Below are 7,629 nucleotides of genomic sequence, written 5' to 3'. Positions count from 1 at the left end.
TCAATAGCCTTCCGCAGTAAAGAATTCCATCAATTCACCAACCTCTGAGTGAAGATACTCCCCATCATCCCTACTTCTGAGATTATGCCTCCTCCCACAGGGGGAAAAATCTTCCTGCATCTACCTTCTCCCAGGCCTAACCATCTTCTGTTGCTTCATCTATGACCGTTCCTTCATTATAAGCTCGGAAATGGGGATGACTGCACAATGAGCAACACCATTCGTGACTCCTCAGATACTGGAGCAGTTCGTGTTCAAGTGCACCAAGACCTGAACAACACCCAGGTTTGGGCTGAAAAGTGACAAGTAATATTTGTGCTACCCAATGACTATCTCCCACAAGAAAGAAATAACGATCAGAATGAGTATCATTGCCATAAGTCACTGGTACAAATATCACAGGAGTTACCTTTGACCAGAAACTAAATTGCACCAGCTATGTAAGTCCAGGTTGTTCCACGATAAAGTGCATTTCATCAGCACGAATTGGCTATAACGTGATTGATGGATTGTGGATGTTGTCAAAAAGTGTGATGCTAGAAAAGCATAGCAGGTCAGGCAGCATTCGAGGAGCAGGAGTGTCGATATTTTGGGCATTAGCGCTTCATCAGGAACAATGTGCTTTTCCAGCACCACACTTTTTGACTCTGATTTCCAGCATCTGCAGTCGTCACTTTCTCCGAATGGTGGACAATGTTTGGATAACGTGAACTTTCTACTGAACGGGTATAGCGATTTTCTATCGCGGTTTTCTATCGCGCGATTTTCCATAGCGCGAGATTGCAGAGCCAGACAACTGTCATGTTATAGCAGGATGACCTGTACTGTGTCTACAAGAGCAGGTCGCCTGTTTCCCCAGCGCATACCTGTCATTTATAAGGCACTAGTTAGGGATGGAATGGAATAATCCCTTCTTGCTGGGATGACTACAACAACAACAGTGAAGAAACTTGAGACTGTCCAGGACAAAACAGCCCACTGCATTGGCACTCAATTTTGAACATCCACTCCCTGACGCACAGTAGAAGCAATGTGTACCATCTACAAAATGTACTTGAGCAACTCACCAAGTATCCTTTGACTGTGCCTTTCAAACTCATGACCACCTCCAGCTAGAAGGACAAAGACAACAGATACGTAAGAACACTGCCACCTGCAAGTTCATCTCAGCTGCACAGCATCCTGACTCGGAAATCTATCGCCGTTCCTTCACTGTCGCTGGGTCGAAATCCTGTGACTCCCTCCATAACGGTACCGTTGGTCTATCTAAACCCCAAGAACAACAGCACTTCTAGAAGGCAGCTGCTGTAATAAATCCTGGGCCAGCCAACAAAACATGCATCCCATGAATGAATTTTTAAAAAACTTCTAACCAATGAAGTGATTTCACTGAGTCAAAAATCAATGGATGATGCACCAAACCTGGAGAGTTTGCTTCTCAGCAGCGTGACTTGGAGCCCAAACTTACGTAAGTATATAAGTATTGCACAACTTTTCATTTTAACACCACAACAGAGTCGTTTTAATTGTTTTTAGAGTGACCATCTTTTACTATTACACATGAGAAAGTGGAAAAAAATAATGCAAATGCCAGAAAGCAGACATAACAAAAGTGTTAGAAATCATAGATGTTAACTTCTGTAAACTGCCTTTGTAGTTACTGATTCACCAATTTCATTGAAAAGGAAGTTTTATAAAACTTGACAAACAAATGAAGACCTTGGTTTGAAGTAAAATAAAATCCATATTGTATTCATTCTTGTTATGGTTCCCATTCACACAACAGGTCAATCATGTTACAGTTTGAAAAGGACCTACATATTTTCAGTCACGTACTGTTATAAGATTTCTTGAAGGTTTCTGGTTAAAGGTTACAGCAGTTGATCATATTAATTCTGCAACCAGCTGTCGAGCATTCAATAGCAGAGAGGTACATTGAATTATTGAATTAAAAGAGTGAAAGACTCGCATTTATATAGTGTCTTTCATGACTACAGGACATCCTTGGTGCTGCACAGCCAAGGAAGGCATTATAGAATGAGACAGCTCAGAAGGAGGCCATTTGACCCATTGCGACAAAACTACAACTTTCAATTTATCCCATTCCTCTGCTCTGTCCCCATAACCTTGCAATATTTATCTCTTCAAGCTTTTTCTCCAATTTTCTTTTGACTAATACTTGTGCTTCCACCATCATTGCAAGCAATCAGTTCCATTCACAGCAGGAATTTGACTCAGAGGTGATTTGAAGAGTACAAGTTGCTATAGTGGCGCTGTTATATTTCTTTCAGCAATCAGAAAAGACTGGAGAAGCTCAGTAGGTTTGGCAGCAGCTGTGGAGAAGTAACAGAGTTAATGTTTCATGTCTGATGTGACTCTTCAGCCACCGCAATATTTTGTTTTTTTTTTGTTGAGGATTTGTTGTGTCTGTTTTTACTGCAGAAACATTGTCCAGAGAGATCCAACTCGAGGTGATAAGCTCCCCACACTGAAAACATGGTGACCATTTTGAATGTCATATTTCTTCAGGTGTACAAGGGGTAGTGGACTGAAACAAGAAATGCACCCTTTTATAAGTTAAATTAGGTCATGAGGATCTATTTTAATATTAATCAGAAGCTAATTTTCCAGCTATGCATTGGGCTTTTACTGCAGCCTCTGAATGAACTCTAAATCACGTAAGCACCACAACTTACTGACTCACACTCAGTCACCTCCCAACTCAGTCGATTGCTCCTCCCAAGACTGGATTAATTTGGGTTAATTATTGCCACATGCCTCTTGTTGGGAAAAACATTGAAAAGACTTGCATCATGCCACCTTAAAACACCAAAAACAAACCAAAATGTAGAAACTAAGGGCAGAAAAGTAAAGGAATAAAGAAAAAAAGTTCAGCTTCACAGTCCGTCTTGTTCAGTGCGCCATGATGGGCCATGGGCCTGATGCCAGACTCTCGTCCCCTTCGCTGCCTGTGGTTGGCAAGGGTATTCACCTTCATGCCAAATTTCCTCAGCTGCCTGAGGAAGAAGAGACGTTGTTGGGCCTTTGCAACCAGTGTGTCCACATGAAGAGTCCAAGCAAGCTTGTTGTGGATGACCACTCCCAGGAGCTTGACACTCTCCACTCGTTTCACCTCTGTGCTGCTAATGTGTAGCGGAGCATGAGTAACATCCCGCTGAAAGTCAATAATGAGTTCCTTGGTTTTGCCAGCAGTGAGAGCTAGGTTGTTCTCAGTGCACCATTTTTCCAGGTCTTCCACCTCCCGTCTGTAGTCGGTTTCGTCACAATCTGAGATTCGATCGACTATGGTGGCGTCATCAGCGAACTTGTAAATTGCATTAGACTGGTATGCATTTATTGCCCATCTCTAATTGCTCAGAGGGCTGCTAGGAGTCAACCACATTGGAGTCACATGTAGGCCAGACCAGGTAAGGATGTCAGTTTTGTTCCTTGAAGAACATTAGTGAATCAAATGGGTTTTTCCTGACAATGGACTCATGGTTATCCAGATTTTTATTGGATTCAAATTCTACCATTGCTGTGATGGGATTTGAACCTGGGTCCCCAGAATGTTACCTGGCTATCTGGATTACCAGACTAGTGATAATCACCTCACCCATCTCAAATCCACCATTGCCCTCGCCACTTTGAGTTCTCGCTGCACTTCGCCAACGCAAACACCACCAATGCTGCTGGGTTCCTCACCGGCCCAATCTCGACTCCACCACCACCATAATAACTACATAATTCTGGCCTCCCTGCTAGACAAAGGGTATTGTGAAACTTGAAAGGGTTCAGAAAAGATTTACAAGGATGTTGCCAGGGGTGGAGGGTTTGAGCTATAGGGAAAGGCTGAATAGGCTGGGGCTGTTTTCCCTGGAGCGTCGGAGGTTTTCCAGGGTAGGGGAGGAGAGTCCAGAAATAGAAGGCATAGGTTTAGACTGAAAGAGACCTAAGGGGCCACTTTTCACCACTGCCATAGTAGCTATGCAAGGTTATGCATCCTTTATCAGAGGGTGGTGCGTGTATGGAATGAGCTGCCGGAGGAAGTGGGGGAGGCTGGTACAATTACAGCATTTAAATGTGTACGTGATTAGGAAGGGTTTAAAGAGATATAGGCCAAGTGCTGGCAAATGGGACTAGATTAGGTTTGGCTATCTGGTCAGCATAAATGACTTGAATTGAAGGGTCTGTTTCCGTGCTGTACATCTTGATGACTCTCCGTGAGTCCACTTCAGGACCACTTCGTTGATGTCACCGACTCTGGTACTGTGCCCACTGCCGTCTTTATCAATCTGCACTGGATGCAGTTGATGCCAGGAATGCAAACGGGTGTCCCACCACAGCAGCTGCTAAATGTCGGCACTAGGGCCAACTAATCAATGCAGAAACTGCTAGGGACCCACGCTGGGGTCACACGCTGTTACCGATGCCATCGCTGTTACTGAATTCTTCAACAAGAGGTGAGTAAAATACAAGAGGAAAGAAAGAAAAACAAAGAGAAAAGAGAGAAAATAAGATAAGAAAGATGACATATCCAGTGATGCAGCATGCAAACTTCATCTCAACTTCTGAATAAGCAAATGTCATTTACAACCTGCGAACTTCTTGGAATGAGGCCTGAGGCCTAATACTGATCAAGCCTTGGGCCTATCTGCACTGGTACAGTGATAGCCCACTACACTTAGTGGTCTAAGAATTCTGACCCTGAATCTTCAATTCTTGTGATTTGACTGAATCCGAATGAAAATTTAATGAAGGTGGTTAAAATTAAGGTGTTAGATGGATCAGATTAGTCAATACTGTTCCTTGCTAGCTGATGAATCAGCATTTAGTGCCAGATATAATACTTTTCAAGAAATATACCAGAGTGGTATGAGAAACTGCTCTCTTTTATAGTGAGTTATTATTCCTTCGAGTGTGCTGTCAGAAAGGGTAGTGGCAGTGGATTCAATGATAACATTTGAGAGTTTACAAGGCTAATACCGAGTAAAGAGATGTTGAATAGTTCTGAAGAAGAGTCATAACTGGGTTTGAAACATTGACTCTGCTTCTCTCTTCACAGATGCTGTCAGACATGCTGAGTTTCTCCACCATTCTCTGTGTTTGTTTCAGATTTCCAGTGTCCACAGGATTTTAGATTAGGCCTGAGTCATTGGAATTTTGAAAAATGATAGGTGACCTTGTTGAAACGTGTAAGATTTTTCCAGGGATTTGACAAGATCGATGTGGGAAGGTTGTTTCCCTTTTATGGGAAAGTCTGGGATCAAAGGGCATAATCTTAAAACTCCTTTCAAACCAGCAACCTTTAACACCTGGAAAGACCAGGCAGGGCAGCAAATGTATGAGACTATATGCAAGTTCTAATCCAAGCCAAGAAGCATCTAGACTTGGAGCTATCTCACAGCTCTTGCACTGTTGAAGGATCCAGCTCCTGAAATGGTCTCCCTGAGAGTACCATAAGTGTTATTTCCACCATATACAGACTGCACCAACACAACAGCAGACTCACTATCACCTCCTCAGGGGCAATTAGGGATGGACAACATATGCTGACTCAGCCAACAATATTCAGATCCCATGAATGCATAACAAATAGTCCTTCTTCAATATGATACAGAAAGAAAATAAGGCAGATTATCTCATTAGGGATGCTGCCGACACTTAAGCTGCTGATAAAATCGTCCCCCTCAAAACCAGAGCTTTGGTGGTCTGTTTTTTTAACACACTAGCTATGTCCAGCCAGCTCAGAGTCAGACCACAACTGAAGAGATTCTAATCTCCTAGTTGTATTTTCTTTTCCACCCAGTGACGATCTACCTATTTGTTTTTTGCCCCTTTTCACCACACTACTGCATAACAGCAGAAGTGCTCTTTTTTTTTGCCCAGCACTTGTGTGTGTGCTTCGTGGTCTTTTAACAGATAATAGGACAGTATTATTGGTTATCCAGGATCGGTTTTCATTTAGCTGAAAAAGTCTTGATAAATGAACTAAATCTCAATGGGCAGGAGGAACCTATACAGTTAACTGGACTGGACACAGTTTATTACTTTATAATGTTTACCCACAGGGTCAGTTAGAGTTGTTTAGCTGAGTTGGCCAACAAAGTTTCTACATCTTAGCAATTGCTCCTTGTTTGTCTTATTTCTGTGCAGTAATTTATGGCCAACTTGGTACTTTTAACACCACTGGAAAGTTTTACAAGCTCAATGCCTTTTAAAAGGCACTTTCTGCCTAGAATCAATCCACCACATCTTTTCAAAGTAAACAGCATTTATTAGCAGCTCATCATCTGTAAGTGGAGGTGAAGTGTGATGCAAGGCTGTGTGACTGGGAGTGATGGATCGTGGGTATGTTCAGGCCAGAAGTTCACAAGGAGAGTATTAAACTGGACACCGATAGATTAACTGAGGTGGCTCAGCTGATTAAAACTGAAAGATTTTTTTTTCTCTCTGTGGCTTGTGATGGGATTGAACACTTTAATATCTCAGTGTGAAACCACTTTCAGGTGATTGCAATTAGCTGGAGTCATCAAGCCACGTGAAAACCATTTACCACGAGAGATTGGAGCCGATTCCTTTACAATTAACTGTGAGTAGCTTTTTTGATGACTTAGTGGCTACGTTTATCTTCTCACACGGTCCTGGAGCTGTACAGAGAGGGGAGCCCTCTGGATTCATAGAATGCCACAACAAAGTATGAAACCATTCAGCCCATTGCAGCTCTGCTGAGTGCAGAACACGTTTTGGTACTTTACCGATGTGGGAGGGTGTCTTCACAAACCCCACCTCATTTTCCTGTGGATTCCGGCAAAATGACAGCACAGTAAGAATTTCCGCACCTCTGCTCTGCCTGTTCTTTTTCTTTCTTTTCTATTTTTCTCTTATTTCAGCAGTGTCTGAGCAGCACCAGGGGAAACGAGGCCTGGTATAGCCTGTGGGAAAACATACCTGGAGCAGCACTAGGGGAAAGGAGACCTGGAGCAACGTGAGAGTAGTGAGACCCAGAGCAGGGCGAGGGGAACGAGACCTGAAGCCGGGCGAGGGGAAACGAGACCTGGAGCAGCGCAACATATCCTGTGGCACTGAGTGTCAGTGTGGAGCGGAATGGAGGCTGGAGCAGAGTGGGACAGTTGTTGGACTGGAGTCCGGTGATGGCGGTCAGACCACGTGCTGAGTTGCTGCTGATTGAAACTCTTTACATCAATCCTTTAACTATGTTATAACTATCTTATTTCTAGCTTATTTTTTAGACACTGTAAATAATACAACTACTTTTCCTTTTATTCCTTTTTTTTTATCCAAGATTTGTAGCTAGGCACTTGCACCTAAGATGGCACAATTAGATGCAGCCATTGTGAAGACTTTGCACTGTACACCTGTACTTCTGCACTGGAGTATGTGTGACAATAAAGGATATTCTATTCCATTCCATTCTATATGTTGGTTAGATCCCTTCAAGGATGCCTGAGGAACTTTGATCCAATGTTTTAGTTTATACCCCTGGGGACTGTCTCTTTGATGAAATAGTTAGTCTCAGTATCTAGGGTCTACCTGTCCTCTCGGGGAATAGATCCTATTGTTCCCTGACCTCCAATACCCTTCCCACTGTCAAACTGATTGCATATA

The 7,629-nt window shown here is 43.0% G+C and overlaps 1 long non-coding RNA gene across 1 annotated transcript; it reads left to right on the top strand.

Annotated features, from left to right (window-relative positions):
* The first annotated feature begins 6,537 nt into the window (after positions 1 to 6,537).
* On the top strand, positions 6,538 to 6,942 carry LOC122551175. The gene is made up of 2 exons (XR_006312044.1): positions 6,538 to 6,697; positions 6,894 to 6,942. It is a non-coding gene; the product is annotated as an uncharacterized LOC122551175 (long non-coding RNA).
* The last annotated feature ends 687 nt before the right edge of the window (positions 6,943 to 7,629 follow it).

This window comes from Chiloscyllium plagiosum, chromosome 6, assembly GCF_004010195.1.
Source record: "Chiloscyllium plagiosum isolate BGI_BamShark_2017 chromosome 6, ASM401019v2, whole genome shotgun sequence".
NCBI classification, from domain to species: domain Eukaryota; kingdom Metazoa; phylum Chordata; class Chondrichthyes; order Orectolobiformes; family Hemiscylliidae; genus Chiloscyllium; species Chiloscyllium plagiosum.
Note: the sequence above shows the minus strand (reverse complement) of the source record. Positions and strands in the feature narration are given on the sequence as shown.